We start from the raw sequence: 15,690 nt of genomic DNA, 5'->3' as shown, positions 1-15,690 counted from the left end.
TTTAGGTAAATATCGAAGATGGTTTTCTAAGGTGAAATCTGGTAATTTTGATCCTTTGGACAACTTTCGTTCAGAAAGATCAGCAATATCAGATAATTTGCTAACTGCAGAAGCAGAAACATCCTTAAAAAATTGGTCGACTATCCAAAAAGATTTGCCGCTAATTGGAAAAATAATCAAGGAAGTGCTTAGATCCTCATAATCTGGCCGAACACTGGAGACTAATTATGAGTCCTAGATGATAATCTAAAGCGTTAAGGACAGTAATTCTTCCAAATCTGCTGCAGAGATTCTTAGATGATAGACCAATGTTTTCCAGAATAACTGTTGCATTACTACCCTTGCTAAACTTAGAAAACATACAATTCTGGATATGCTGCTCTGGTATTTGTGTGCTTTATCCGTAATGGTTTTATAGCAAAAGAAATTTGAATGTAACAACCTATTGCTTTTCTCGGTAAATAACACTTCTTCCTTATAATCAGTTACTTTTGAACTAACTGGCAAATATAAATAGAAGTAAACATAGGAGAGGATTTATGAAGCTTCAATATAAGAAATTATCATAAAAATTAAAATTTTATATCGCCAAGTACCAAATTTGATTTGAGAGACGTTTAAAGTACATATTTCAGGCGTGATATACCTAATAATAAGATAGTGTCGTGCTAAACATAATACCTATTTAGTAATGTCGAGTTGTAGTATTACGCAACCACAACTTATGGAACATTATTTTCTTCTTCCTTTAACAAAAAGAAAAATATCGACTCAAAATTGATCACTGTCGTTTACTTGACATTTTTTTCAATGAGGGATACATTTTATGTAACAGTCTGAGAAATATTTAAGCCAATCACAACTATGTATATTTCTCATGCTGTCTTATTGTCAAATGAACAAAATTTTCAAACAAGGCAGAGGACACTACTATTCAGCTTTTCGTAATCATCAGTTTCTTCGAGGAGTATTCTCTGAAATACAACTAAGGTGTCTTCTTGCAGTGAAATAGTTTAGTCAACTGTTTTTTCTTTATCGGACCAACTATTCACTAGCGGGGCTGCCTCAACTTGGTCTGTAATTGGTCCAAGACGTCTTAGCTTTAAATATTAGAGCCTTGACTCGGGAAAAACTTTTATTATCTACTATTTCAAAATCTTTTTATAGATTGCATGATTTTATAGGTTCGATCTTTTTTTTTCTCTGTTAGAATTTGTTGTTTGTTTGTTGCTGTTCTAGAATTTGCAATCTGCTTAATTTGATCGTCCATCGTTATCATTTTATTCTCGATATCCGATTTTAGGAAGGAAATTTTATTCTCGACGTCAACGGCAATGTCAATTTCCAATGATAAAATATCGGCAGGAATATCTTTTTTCATAGTTGAAATCTTCTCGTCCTTACAAGCCGAAGTATCATTTTTCAAAGATGAAATATAATCAGTCCTCCATGTTCGAAATCTTCTCGTCCATTTTAGTAGAAATATCTTCCTTCATTTTAGAAATTACCGAGATCTAAGTGGCAGACTCGTCTTTGAAGAGAAATGTTTCTGAAGCTAAGCCGTCACTTCCCAGTGCCACTTTGAGACTTTCTACTATTCACTCTTACCAGATGTTTCCATCTCGCGATTCTCCAATTCTTCTTTTAGTTTTGTCACTTTTAACTCACCTAGTCTCTTAGCCATGTCACTTTTTTTATATAAAACCCCACACCTGACATCAATGTAATGTTTTTCTTCTTCAATTCTTTTAAACTGTTTTTAACTGTGGATGAATTTAGGCACACGTGGTATTTCTTACTTACTTAATTTACACTAATTATACCTAATTAGTTACTATGCCCTAAGACTTGCTAAACACTTATATAATTCATAATTGTTATTTAAACACACATTTTACCGCCTATCCTGATGTGTTCGGGATGACTCCAGATTATTTACTTACTTCCTTGCTGATAAACAAGCGCCTATTTAAGCAAAACGGATTGTCTCGATAATTCGATTCTAGAAAGTAAATAAATAAAAAGGCCTTCCTAGAAATTGATTCTATTAAAACTGTCATGACATGAAGTGAACCAGTTATTAAAAACCTAATAAAAACGTCCTACCGCTGTATAATAGCCGGCGCATTCACCATACTTTAGATTCTATAAAGATAATCGAACAGTACCGGCTTAGCGGTCCTTTTCGTGAACGAATTCGTAACAACCTGTGCTGTTATTAAGAAATCACAAACTCGAGTAGGTCTTGAAGCCGTCCATCTCTAATAAAACAATTAAAAAATATTAGATTTAGATATGAGTATTTAAAATATTCAGTTCAGTTGTATTCAGAGAATTGGCTGTGAGAGAATTTACTGTTAGATTACAATTATCCCACAAGTAAAGATTTACTGTAAGTAAATAAATTTAAAATAACTTAGAAATGAGAAATCACTACAGTATAATCGAAGCTATTCGAGCTACTCTAAATTCAATAATATCTGTATGATTTCCTATTCTTTGATGCAAAAATGAAGTGAAAACTAGGGGAATATTGTTTACCTACAAACTACTGGAAACTGTGTTCCTCATAGTTAGAAAATTCTTATAATGTGAAGAAGTCATTAGTCTTTGATTCTTTCGTAGTTATTTGTCAATAAAACTTTTTAGTATGAAATTCATTTACGGCATACGTTATTGAAACATAGACATTCTCAGATTATTAAAGCGGCAAACTGTTGGTTGATATCATGAAGCGGAATAATGATTTTGTTCCGGAGCAGCATATGAGAGTTTCCCATCACCCGTCCTTATGAAATTTCCGTTCAATAACATCAAAGGATTTACATTAGACTAAAATCCAAGAGGTTGGTTCGAAATTTTCCCATATTTCCAACCGATTTGATTTCTCAGTAAAATAGCGCGCATCAGATATTCCACAGACCTACACAAATATACACAAATAAAGTCAGTAAAATACCAATAAAAACCAATAGATGTTACTAATGATCAGCTTAAAGCTAAAAACCCTTTAGATTTAAATATGGATACGATATTGACTAGCTATTTTATAGAAAAACATAAAGAAAAGGATCGAGAAATGTAGTGAAAAAACGTAAAAGAACTTATTCATTCTAATAAACCTTTCAGGTTTTTCATCGCACGTGGACCACTGAAACAAACCTTATTCAGAAATCTAGACAACAATTCCACATTTATTTATACTAGATTTTATATATTTTATTTATACTAGAGCTAGGTACACTATAAACCGGACGTTAACAGACCTCTTAGTTTGCACAACATAGTTCTTGCCAGAATAATTTAAGGTAATTTCGTAAATACCAGTGGTTTCCAAATATAGTACTTTATCGTTGAGACTACTTGTTTTCATGTATTGTTGGTACTCTGCTAAAGATATTTTCTAATCCGTATGTATCAACGGGATTGGAAGGTACCAAAACAATTTTTTCCTGTTTTTCGTTTCAATTTTGGAAACAGTTTGTTTCACAAAGAGATTTTTTGAATCTAAGACATTTGATCAACTTATCTCCAATTTCAACCTTAAATACACATTCAGAAAGAACTATTCTTATTTTCGTTTTTGCTATTAATCGTATTTATAGAAAAAGATTTTCTACACTGCACGGTTAGTAGCAGAGACAGACAATCTGTTTCGGTTTTTCTTCTTCAGATCAGCATAATCCACATAAGAAATTCTCTGTGCCAATCCCATATTTTATGTCTATTGAAGAAGAATAAAATTTTGGCGATTGTCTATTTTACATATTTTACATAAGTACCCTAACCTAGAGATGTACTCCACTGCACCTGATAAATATCGATGGGTTTTGCTTTGGAAATAGTGTTTTTGTAGAAAATAATGGATTTACACCGGATAATTATAGCGTCTATCTGATAAAATCACGTCTCCATTTTTTTTTGACTGATTATTTGCCGTACTTTATGCGTATAATGAGGCAACAAGAAGTTACAAGGAAAATTTATTTGTTCAATGAATTGGGAATAGCAAAATTTTTCAAAATAAGTATATTTCCGCACAACGAATTGCGAAAAAGAATACGAATAACGAAAAAAGTGTTTCTGAACGAGTTACACACAATTTCCAATTTTGAATAGGATGTAACTATTTAAATTCGAATGAAAAGTATTCAATTTCTCGTTACTATGAAAGCAAGTTAAGTCTAATTTTTCGTGATTTTGATTGAGATCAATATTACTAACACGTAAGAGGTAGCACATAGGTTTAGGCCCCTTTCACACCAAACGAATCCGAATCAATCTGGATCACTCCGAATCAAATTGAATCTGATTCGCCATCTCCACTCTTTCACACCAGCTGAATCAACGTGAATAATTCTTACCTGGAATGTTTAATTCTTCGCCAATTTTCCTCCACACAGAAGATATGAGATTTCTGTTGCTGTGATTTTTATCTGGCGTCTTATCGCACTATTTTCTTTAACTTTTAAAATTAATAATTCCACGTCCATCTCGTATGGTTGTTGATTCAAGACTGACTGGACGAGGAATCTGACAAGTTGAATCAAGTGCGAACTCGAATCAAACCTGATTGAACCAGATTCGTCCGGTCTGAAGGCGAGAAAAGAGTCCCTTCACATTTAAACGGAGCGCTCGAAGCCGAATCTTGGTCAATCAGATTCAACTTGATTCGGAGTGATTCTGATTGATTCGGATTCGTTTGGTGTGAAAGGGCCCTTAGTGTTACAGTCTTCTGCAATTACAGTTACGAATTATAAAACGTTTCAAAACGTTGCGTTTCAAAAGTGTCAAAATTAAAAAATTATATTCTTGTCACCCAACTGTAAAAGGTACAAATAATGAAATGTCATACTAATGGAAACACTCGTGGGATTAGAAATAACCGAACCAAACCAGGTGTAAAACCATATTCTAAATTAGACTTCCGCATTAATGACGAATCAATAAGTATTTTATATACTATTTCAGAACATACATCAAATTTACCTGGATATTGAGTGTGATATAGTATTTATAATTATAAATTTCAAATTGTGTTCGTTCGAATCCAAACATTGTTTCATAATCCCATAAAATTTAAAAATATATCCTTGGATGCAGTTGTTTTCGTAGTCTGCTATCATAATTTTTTTTCTTAATTTAATTAACTTTCTAAACAATTCACGCGTAGTAGATTCTGTAATTAATTAATATATGATGTTTCACAAGTTTCTTATTATGAATTTCTTTGATGAATGATCCCAATAGTCAATATTACTTTAGATTTATTATGTTAACAACAAAAATGGTGTAATTCAAGGAAAAGTAAAATATATGAAGTATTTGATGAATTTAATCCTCATCTCCACATTTGCATCAATCACAAGAAAAAATAGATGATCTTAAGCGTTGGATAATATTCGTAGAATATGTTATCTTGTAAACATCGAATAGTTATATAACATTAGTATGGCTAGAAATTCCGAAGAATATAAGTCTTTATTAAACATAATGTAGAAATAAGTAAGGTTACAAAAAAGTTTTAGATTGAGATCGAAATTAATCCATATAAATGTGAATAGCACGTAGACAATACAAAATGTTCATATGAATATTTTGAAAAAATGGATCATTCAGGTTCTTCAATTTACCCTTGAACATCTTCAAAGACAGATATTCGAAGAAATAAGTCCAACAACAAATTCACCTTAAAATTATTAATCTTACCGAACAACAACATTTTTTGTTTCAAATAATTTATTAGATTTGATAATTTTTATATGTAACGTAGATACGCCAGTGTGGTTCAATGATTACTGCCTTGATACGGTTCGTGTATATACAGGGTAATGCCTCCTTTGTCCTTTGAAATATCAATTTAAAAATTTGAAGGATTATAGCCATTGGGCTTCATATTTTAAAATTATTTACCATCTTATAAGGTGTTCCAGAATGCTGTGTCATATCAAAGTTACATTTTTTTAAATGAAACATCCTATATTTTATTGCATATTTGGAATCAGCTTGACTCTCCCATGAATCAAAGTACTAATACATTATTTTCTGGATTTTTTCAATTCAATCACCCTGTATTTTATATAAATATCGAACAGTACTACCAATGTACTTCTATATCTAATAATTTAACAATGAATTATGAGTTAGCTATGATTTATTTGTCAAAAACTGACATGTTATCATTTCTTTCTGATACTTTGCAGGGTGAATTGCAAGTACAAGGAAAAATGAATATATTACAAATAAATTATAGGAACGAAACAATGAAAAACTATACTATATACTACAGTATACGTGCACGTCTTGATTATCACCATAAGTTTTCGAAATGACCTAGTAAGACAACTATCATCGAAAGAGCTATTCATATTACGAAGTATTTTTATATAGGTTGGGGCAATTAACTTTGAGATGAAAAAATTAGTAGCAGGCAACTGCCATCTGGAATATATAGTTGAGGTCATAAAGAATGAAAAAATATTTTTAAATGGATGAAAAGCGTTTTCCATTATTTGTGGCGAAACGTAGTATATCAATTTTATTCATTTATTGTATTTTAGCAGGTTAAAATTGGGAAACACCGAAAAAAAAATTTCGAATCTCAAATATGTGGATTTATTCATTGTTTCCAATTCTTTATCATATTTATGTTAATAATTCATAATATGAGTTAAAGTTGAATGAAGTTCATCACGAAAAGGCAGAGAATAATTTTGAAACTGAACATTTACAAGGTACAGTTAATTTTCGAAAACTTTACATGCATATTAAATTATTCTAAATACATGTGAAAAAAAACATATAATTTATTAACATTGGCTACAAATTCTTCACTTTATCTACAAATATTTACTTCATTAATATTGGCTGTTTATAGCTATATAAAAATTAATAAAATAAATGTTAAGATCTAATCAATTTTTTGCTGTGGTTAGTTATCTTCATCGATCAACTCTCAAATTCTATATTATCTTCAAAATCATTGGCATTTTCAGGTTTTTCAACTTCGATGTCATTATTCTTCATCAATCTCCAGAATCACTTGAATCTACGAATATTTTAGTTGTCTCTATTTGAGCATTGGTACATTTTACGCAGTGTTTTTGGCAGCCTACCTTTGATTAATGCAACCACTTTCAAAAGAGCTAACGCTTTCTAATAACTTTCGGGGAGTCAAGGCGAAGCTTTCAGACATGTATTTCGGGAGATTTTCGTTCCAGCCCCAGTCCTGTCTTTTTGTCGTCCTAATTTTTGTCAAAATCATCCCACCAATTTCACACTTGGTAATAGACTCTTTAGGAGTGTTATACAGTTACTTCTTCAGTTAAAGAGTTTTTCCAATTTGTGAAAGAGGATTTGTTTGTAGCTTACTAATACAGCCGTAATCGTAATTTATTTTTTTGTAAATACTAGATATAAGTTGATATCCATTTTTTGCTATTGTTATGTGGACTGCTTCTTTTTGATAATAAACACTGGCTAGGTTTAATAAATTGCAATAAAAATCTTACGATTGTTTTTTCCTTTTTCCAGCAAATTGAAGGTGTATGATATCCAGAGAAAGCATGAAGAAACGCTATTATACTTGTATATGGTACGTGTTTAAAATAATGGCATGTATAACGCAAATCTTTTTAACGTTGAGTCTGTTGTGTGAAAATAAATTTTTTTCGATTTTTCTCAATTTTAGGTTTCTAAATAACAATAAATCATTAAAATTGTTATACCATTTGAACGTAGACATCTCGACGAAAACAAGAAGCACTAGTACAACATCAAAACTAAAAATTTGAATGTTCCTCAAAAAAATATGATTCTACTATATATTTACCAACAATATCTCCCCACACATTCAAAGACCATTTAGTTTGCCCTATTAACACAACCATTTTTATTAAAAGTAACTTTATGTGCTAAATGTGTTAAGGGCGCATTTTGTTTTTGTTGAGGATTCTTTGCACACCGTAGAAATTCAGTTCTGCCTCGTTGGAAATAATTCCTTGCACATGTGTATGGGTTTTCAGTAACTGTCAGACAAACAGTAATTTCATTTTCTTCTGTCACAGAAGTTTTTAATCGTTTATGCTTTTCATATTTAACTGAACCCGTGTACTGAACCGCTCCATCAATCTTTCCAAGCTTGCTTTTGTAGATTTCCGTCCTTCAGGAAAAAGTTCCTAGTATACTTTTGCTGATAGTAAGGAGTTTTTATTGCATTCTTACAGTATCCAGATCATATCAATCATATCATCACTAATGAAATTCATGTTTGCCTAGTTCAATTTGTTCAAAGCACCAAAAAAAGTACCACAAAAAACAATGATGTACCTTTTGTCATGTCATGTCATTGTCAAATATCAGTTTTTAGCGAATAAATCATAGATAATTCACAATTAATTGTTAAATGATCATATATAGGTACATAACATTGATTTGCTCGAAGAAATCAAAATATCTCAAGGATTAATAATTTTAATTATAGAGAATGCTAGATTTGAAAAAAACCGTATTTTGAATTACACCGTATTAGATTCAATGAATATTAACGGAATAAATAATTTTCCAGAATTTCTATTACTATTCCAATGCTTTGCCCGCATCTGATCTTCGGTCCTGAATTTCTCTTACATTATACAGGGTATTGATACAGCTCATCAAAACCCTATATTATTGTAATGGGGAAGTCAAGCTGATTCCAAATACGCAATAAAATATATCTTTGATATGACACAGCATTCTGGAGCACCCTGTAAGAATGTAAATGTGAAGACTAATGATGTCAAAGGACGTATTGAACTTTATCACACTAATCAATCAACCTGTATAAGAGGAAGAATTTTGAAGGTTATGAAGCAAACAATCTACATTTTACATAACTACACTAATTGGAAGTCGCGTCGTGAATGATAGCGCAAACTAAAATGAGGCTGACATGAAGTGTAACTATATTATATATGAGAGGGTTAATTTATTTGAACATGAGAATGGGAATAATAAAAATACTTTTTATAATATGCGCTACCAAGATCTATACCTTTTTGCATACATTTAAACCACCCTTCATAACACTCCATGTTTTTAAAAAAGATGTTGTTGAATAATCAATGTCCAAGTACTTTATCTTCAATACGACGAATCAATAAATTATTTTCTATTGAGTTGGGAATGTAGGCAGATGATGTTTTCTGCGTCCAAATACTCACTGGTTAAAAGTATTTGTACCAATAAAACTTATGCAATCCCTAAGCTGGAAAGAAGCTAACCCAACTTTTTTTACTTATGTGGTTATTATATTATACCTACTATTTATGTTTTGCCCTTGTAGAAATCCATTCAAATCAATTAATTTGATGTCATCTGATTGAAGAAAAACCACAACATTATATTAAAAACAGATCCCATGGGCTGTTTTCAGTTTATCACTTTGCCATCGATACATATTGATTTATTTCGACTTTTACGTTTCAAATATTTAATATTTCAAAATATCACGATTTGGCTGTAATACTGATGAAAATATTAATGAAATAAAATGAATAATGAAAAAAATTGTATTGAAAGTATTTATGGACTTTTACAATTATAGAAAGTATTAATTAGATGGAAATCGGAGTTGATTTTAAAGGATTGCACTGTGAATATGAGAAGAAACGATGGTTCAGAGTTTAAAGAAACTACAGTCAAAACAATGTAAGCTACTATAAGAAATATATTATAAAGAAACGAAAGTAATTATTGGCCCATTTAAAAGTGTATTATTTCAACAACCACGAACTGCCCTCGATTTTTAACGACGAAAGCTGCAATCAGACCACTGTAAAAGTAAACAAATTTCGACAACATTAAGTTCCGTACAAATAACTAAAATGAAAAATTAATGGAATGAAAATACACCTGAAGGACTGCAACGGAAATTCCATCACATAGCTATGGTGAATTAACTTGGTGAGATGGGTGAGCTGCTGCTTATTTGACTGACTTCTTTGTAAGGAGTCAAACAACGATGGTTTTGTAACCCATCGAGCTGTGGTTCAAGAATGTGGATTGAGGGCAAATTTTTAATCGAAAACAACAACAGCAGCAAAGGAGCCCAAATATTAAAATCAACAGATTATTCCTAAGAATAAATCGTCACTGGAAATCTGTAAATGATGGTATGATAATACGCCCATTGGAAGAAATATGATTCAAAATCGTCTGACGAAGCGATTGGCTTCAATATACATCTTCATCAGTTATAGAAACTAACACATCTGGATTTCCACTTAAATTTTCTAATTGTTCTTTCGTTTATTGCACCTTCAAATAAATTGTTTTTGCTCTGTATTTTTTCAATAATTAGCAAAAAACTTTTCATCCGAACAATCCTCGAACATTGATAAATGCTCAAAAATTTTATATCAACTTTCTCAAGTTTGTTGCCTATAAGCTTTCGAAATCCGTTTCTCGAACAATTATCAATACCCTTGGTTTATTACTACTGATAATTGCACAAATGTGTCAATATTGTTTTCTAATTGCTAGGTTAATAAAAGTAAATTTTCATAATTTCGCAAAATAACCCGACTTAAGGTATAAAATGTTACTTTCATCATCTAGACTTTCTTGATTAAATTTCTTACATAATCGGATAAAGATGTTCCTAACCAACTACTTCGAATGAGTTCTGGGCTTATATCCTCCTTGAGTAGGTAGAAAGCGAATTTTACTCTATTCGGCCCGTCTTTTGACCAGACTTTTGATTTTGTAAAAACTTTGGGCCTTCTCCAAAATGCCAAAATGTTAAAAAAAAATATAAACTGTTGGCAAGCACAATTATTTCGAAAATTTAGTCGTGCTTTAGAAAAAGTGAGCAATGTTTTCTTTTTAGCAGGTCCCGCTCAGCATTTTTTGTATCAAGAGATGGTTTGAACTAAATGTCATCGAATGGATTGTAAATAGTATTATAATCTTGGTGAAAGCCATTTATCATCAATCTAAAGTAAAGTTCCATATTGTTTCGATATTTATATACTTCACTGTTTTGCTGTTTCGTATTGAACTTTCAAAAAGACATGAACTACGCCAAAAAATAGTCGTGATATGATGCAGTATATTACTGCGATTTTCTATTATATTTTAACAAAAAGTACTTCACCAAAACGAAACATTTTCACGGATTTTCACAATGCAAAGAGGGATCAACAATTCTTGACAGTGGAGACCACGAAAATGAAGAAAAATTGGAAAAAAATGGTTCCACATACTGAACTGAAAATTTTCACTTTGATACTAACAGATCAGGGAAATCTTCAGTGCTATTGACCAACCATTACTCAAAAATATCGTCAGCCATACATAATCAAAATCAAAATATTTCCAATTATTACTTTGATCTAGACGATCTAATATTTCCTTGATCGAAACAATAATATTTGAATGATTGTTTGGGAAGACATTACCAAAAAAAGATCAAATTTACAAATTTTTGTGAGCAGCTTCCTGGTTTATCTAAGGAGGATGTTTTACTGGACCTCAGGAAACTCATGGGAGATGGAAACTTTGAGCGATACATGAATAGAAGAGAAATATAAACTACAAAGCAATTGTCGCTGACATGCAAGACAATCTCAATAAACTGGATTGTAACATGAGCCTAGAAGTCAATTTTCTCCACTTTCGCCTTGACTACATTCCTTCAAATCTTATTGATGTCAGTTAAGAAGTTACGATCCTGAGCGCTGCCATAGCGAGAAGAGTAGTAAAATAAGTTTTGATGGAAAGCGAAAATGTTATTATAAATACTTTTCACTGATAAGAGTTTAATATTTTCAACATTTTTATGTAAACGTATACTATGACATCTCATACTTGTAAAATAAAAGAAAAATTATGTAAATTGCGTTTAATTCACTTTTCACTGAAAGTAGGACCCTTTCTTGTGAGATAGCCTAACGTCATCGAAAAAAAAATTCATTTCATTTTTAAAGTCACCACTGAAAATTACAACCAACTCAACTATCAAAATGCTAACAATTTTTAAAAGTTTATTTGGAAAAATATTTAAATCGATCTAAACCAAATAATAGTAAGCGTACATTTAAAAAACTGCAAGAAATAGTGAAAAACTATGTAATAACTAACTATAACTATTAAGTTATATTTCCATAATATTTGAAAAGTATAATATTACTAACCGATTTCCTATTTGACACTTCAAACACTAAAAATTATAAAAATAAACGATTAATTCGAAAAATAACTATTGATACCAAACTTTAGTAAACTTAGTCAATCGAAGGGAATGAGTATAACAACCTTAATTGTACCAATAATATAATTAAATAAGTTACTTACTAGCAGCTGTCACTGAAACACGCGTATTTTTTCTTCTTCCCTGTGTATTACCCGAACCGTGGCACTACTACACTCTTCAACACGTCGATTCGAAATATTTCGTCACGACGCCTCCAAACACCGACGCATCAATATTTACCGTTTCCGTATACCTACTCGTGCCATCTAGGGGGACAAAACTAACTATCAAATGACGTCAGTAACGTTAGTGCCCCAATTTTGGACTATTAAAAAGTTGATCTAATCCGATAATGAACAAAAATCGCACCGTAATGATTTATTGTTAGAAATAAGCAAAAATAATGAGAATATGAGCTTGATCCACCGATTAAAGCCATGAACATATGAAAAACAGTTCAAGTGTAAACGTAGACATTTTTTTAAACAATAGTGCTCCGATGTTGTATTGAATATTTTTAAATGCAATATTAGCCATAAGTATTGAGCATCCATAGCACCTTTTAGTTTTAAAATATCAAATATAACTATTTCCAAATCCTTATTTTTCGATAAAAAACCAGCGGCAAATTTTTACGTGCCTTGGGGCTCTCCCTAGCCAAGAGCCCCCACAAATGAAATGAGTTTTTTTATATCTTCCCGCACTTTCCAACTAAAAATGTAAAATATATGAACTCATCATTGAGATAAAACAAACTTATATATCATTGAACTATGAACTATGAAAAAAAATAAATACCTATGGCGTTTTGATTCAAAAGATTAACAGTATATTATGGAATAGCAACTACTTTCTATTCATATGCAAAACCACAAAATCATTTTTTCCATAACTATGCCGTACAGAGAATAACTAGACTTAATATTTACATTTTGGAGATAAACAGATTGGTCAATGGGGGGTTCGCTTTTGTTTCTATGAGTTGCAACGAGTTGAATAATTAAGAAGTAGGCAGACAAATAAACATCATTCGGCCCTTACTAAACACGTAAAAATTTCATATTCAATTTCTTTGCGATATGAAATATATTTAATTGAATCTAATGGACCATACTAGAACACGTGACTTTGACTGGGTAGTAAACAAAAGATTTATTCTCCGCTTGTTAACGTACGATCTTGTGTTTTAAATGTTACTTTTGTGTTTTTTATCTGACCATAACAGTGGCAAGAAATATAGATGAAAACGGTTTCTAAATAAAACAAGTCAATGGCAGTACTTTGAAGTAGGTGTTGATTTGAATTTTATATTGCCTTTGACTTGCTTTTGTTTGTGAAATTTAGAAAAAGTACTTTCCTTTGGATTAATGTATATAAAATGACTCTAAAAGCTTTCTATACCTTCTAAATGAAAAATAATTAAGTTTTGGTTCTTTTATAAAATATTTCTTATTAAGGAACCGTGAAAACTATTTGAATTTGTAATTTACATTTGTATGTACTTCTTCATCATTTTCTCATTGAATATTTTGTAAGTTCATTTATATATCAATATAGAATCTTTATAGTAAAATGATTTTTTCTTTGATATAAATGTCATCAACTAGACAAATGCAATAAAATTCAGCAGATTTTGAAAATGTTGTCAAAACATTCAATTGTTAATAGGTATCCATCTTAAATACCAAATAATATTAATAAGATTTATGCTTGTGTTACCTATTAATGTATTTCTAAGAAAATTAATCCTTATTTGAAGAGTATCTACACTTTTTTGTTTCATAGACCTGTTTAAAAATTTTGCTTACATTACTACCAAATTCCAAATCTAGAAAAAAAGTGAACAGCTTTTGAGAAAAAAAAAGATTAAAATTGATTGCTTGATTGGGTTAATTGTTTGATTTACAAATTTTCAATTATATCTTAATTGATTGTGCTATGAGGGCATATCAAAAAGTCAAAGGTGGCCAATCGGAAAAGTAACTCCGTATTTACTTTTAAGAAATCTACAGTGACTCACAACACAAAAACCAAACTATTTTCACAAATTTTATTCAGAAACCTTTCCATTCGGTGTGGTAAAAAAATATAGTATATTTTCTTGTATTGTACATAGATACTTATTGAAATTTATAAATAATTACACGATTAATTATTATTGTTATAATATAATCAAAATTAAACACTTATAACGTAATGTAACTTCTACCAGGGTAATTACCAAAAAAATAGAATGAGAGGGATGTACTTGATGGATTAACAGCAAATTATCAATATTTGATTTGAGTTTTGTAAGGAATAACCGCTAATCTCGCCGTTTTTTTGTTAACAGGCTTATAACGGGACTAAAACTTTTTTCGACAAAATATGACGAAGGAAACGCGATTCGAAGCTTTTGAAAAATTCCCCACTTCCAGGATATTTTCGGGGTATTTCTACCTGCAGCCAAAATTTTTGGTACCCTGTTTTAAACCTCACTGTCAGCTACTCCTTAGTGCTAAGCTCGAGTAGCTTTTATAATATCACATTCTCCACTTCCGTTCTATCAAATGGATATATCATCCTTAGTGGTATTTCCATAGATAGAATCTGATTTTAAAATCATGTATGTATGTATGAATACCTTCATAAAGACGTTCTATGACAAGTTTGAAAACTGAAAATTCGCGACGACCAATATTTCCTTCATAAATATCAGTTTACCAAGAAAAGCTGAAATTATACTCTTTGTTTTTATTAAATTGAGGTTGTTCCCTTGTAATTGTATGCTGAGGTCATTAATTTTTTTAATAAATCTGTCAAATACTGCGTGCGTGTTTGATTTGACAATTGATCAGGTTGTCTTTACTTTCCAGAAACTATAAACCTGAGTAAAAAATTCATAAAACCTTGATAAACATACACCTTTCGACAACCAACGTACATCGGTATGTAACAGCAATCGTTGGAAATGCAAATAAGTGCGTATTTAATGCATTGCTTTTATTTGTTAACTATATTAATCGCAAATTGAACAGATTGCTGCAATTTACCACTCAAATATCTCGCTATTAGATGTTATTAGTGAATAACACTGTGAAATGCAGTTACCTCTGGGATAATTTTTTTAATGTGGCTTATAAACCCACGATATCGCCCGACCATATCAGGAGCTCCATTTGTTGCCACCAAAATAATGTTTGTGAATGGAATAGATTTTTCCTTAAAAAACCACTCAAGACATTAAATATTGATTCACCTTTAGTGTTCGTCTTCAGTTTTCGCGAATATAGCTCTTCAAGTATTTCTTCACTCATAACAAATCAAACATATGCCAATAATAATGCTTCATTGCCCGGTAAAGTTGGACCGCCAATACTCCTAGGATGCGATGCAAATACACACAGCACTGTTTGGGGTAACAGACACCAACAGCAGACGTGAGCAGCTCTTCGCTTCGGGAATACGCCATCATT

General features: G+C 31.2%; 1 protein-coding gene across 2 annotated transcripts in view; it reads right to left on the bottom strand.

Moving 5' to 3' along the window:
- LOC130896397 (uncharacterized) overlaps positions 1 to 12,462 on the bottom strand; it is a 162,593-nt gene extending 150,131 nt beyond the window's left edge. Inside the window, exon 1 of one of the 2 annotated variants that reach the window (XM_057804448.1) lies at positions 12,337 to 12,462. The gene's annotated coding sequence lies outside the window, so the exon portion shown is untranslated. Of the gene's footprint in view, positions 1 to 4,364; positions 4,736 to 12,336 lie in introns of those variants that run through there. The other variant, XM_057804449.1, reaches the window with a different exon arrangement.
- Between the last annotated feature and the right edge of the window lie 3,228 nt (positions 12,463 to 15,690).

This window comes from Diorhabda carinulata, chromosome 7 (assembly GCF_026250575.1).
Source record: "Diorhabda carinulata isolate Delta chromosome 7, icDioCari1.1, whole genome shotgun sequence".
Taxonomy (NCBI): domain Eukaryota; kingdom Metazoa; phylum Arthropoda; class Insecta; order Coleoptera; family Chrysomelidae; genus Diorhabda; species Diorhabda carinulata.
This window is presented reverse-complemented; position numbering and strand designations above follow the sequence as displayed.